This window comes from Myotis lucifugus, unplaced genomic scaffold (genome assembly GCF_000147115.1).
Source record: "Myotis lucifugus unplaced genomic scaffold, Myoluc2.0 scaffold_254, whole genome shotgun sequence".
In the NCBI taxonomy this organism is placed as follows: domain Eukaryota; kingdom Metazoa; phylum Chordata; class Mammalia; order Chiroptera; family Vespertilionidae; genus Myotis; species Myotis lucifugus.
Genome location: NW_005871302.1, coordinates 1,451,937 through 1,453,203, shown reverse-complemented (window position 1 = coordinate 1,453,203; position 1,267 = coordinate 1,451,937).

Here is a 1,267-nt window from a genome sequence, read left to right as displayed (position 1 = left end):
TCCCAGAGAAGGATCGAAGCCCAGCATGGAAAAAGCATGGGAGGTGTATGACCATCAGGGAGAAACACTCCCAGCTGGCATCCAGAAGGTGAAGAAGAGGAGTGGGCTAGAAACGGACTTGCCCGGCCGGCGTGGCTCAGTGGTTTGAGCGTCAACCCTATGAACCAGGAGGTCACGGTTTCGATTCCCCACTGGGGCACATGCCCAGGGTTGCCAATCAATGATTCTCTCATTGTTGATCTCTCTCTCTCTCTCTCTCTCTCTCTCTCTCTCTCTCTCTTTCTCTCCCTCTCCCAAATCAATGAAAACATAGACATTTTTTTAAAAAGAAAGAAAGGAAACTACGGGGTCCAGAGTTTATCTTCAGTGAGGGATGAGGAGCCTTGGAAAGTGTGGGGCAGGGGAGGCAGTGAAGCCAGAGCAAATCAAAACAAAACTCACTCAGGGCCCCGTGATGCGTTAGTCTGTGGCCCAGCCAGGACCTGAATTCGGATTTGTACTGGCACAGGCAGGCTCCTGGACCGCACACTGGCCAGGCAGAGACGGGTCCTGGGAAAGCGCCCCAGGCCAGGGGCGGGCAGACGGCTTCTCTGGGAAAGCCCGGAGCCCGAGTTTCCAAGTCGGAGGACGTCCTGCCCTGCGGCCGGCTTGGGCCTGGTTGGGCTGAATCTTCCCATGGAACTGGGTGGTGGACGGGCTGCAGTGCTTGGGAACCCAGATGGGTTGGGCTGGGAATGGCAGAGTGTGGGATCGAAGCAATAAAAGGAAGGGAGAGGAGCCCGTGGAGTGTCCTGGGGTGTGAGGCGCAGGGCGTGGGGCCTCGCATTCCAGGATGGTTAGGACGCCGAGGCTGATGACTATCATTATTATTCCTGCTCCGGCTTCGCTGAGCTTTCATCCTGCAGGACCCTGCCTTGCTGGCCCGGCTTTACCTACTAGCAAGGCCTCCTGGGGTGGGGCGGGGCCGACAGCTTCTGGCCGCAAGGGAACTCAAGGCGACTGGGTTGCTTCCCCAGTTTGCTCAGGAAACTTCCAGAAGCTGAGCACCTTCCTAACCCTGGAAGCATGGGCATAATTTCTCAAGGGGGAAACGGAGGCACCGAGCCAGGGAATGATCTGAGCAAGGTCCTGGGAGAGACCCCTCCCTCCCCTGCCATCCTCTATTCGCCATGCCATGCCTATCCTTCCCCAACTGGGGCAGATCTTGTCAGCCTGGAGGGGAGCCAGGGAAGGGGTAGAATCTAGAAGAGAGAACTGGGCTGGAGCC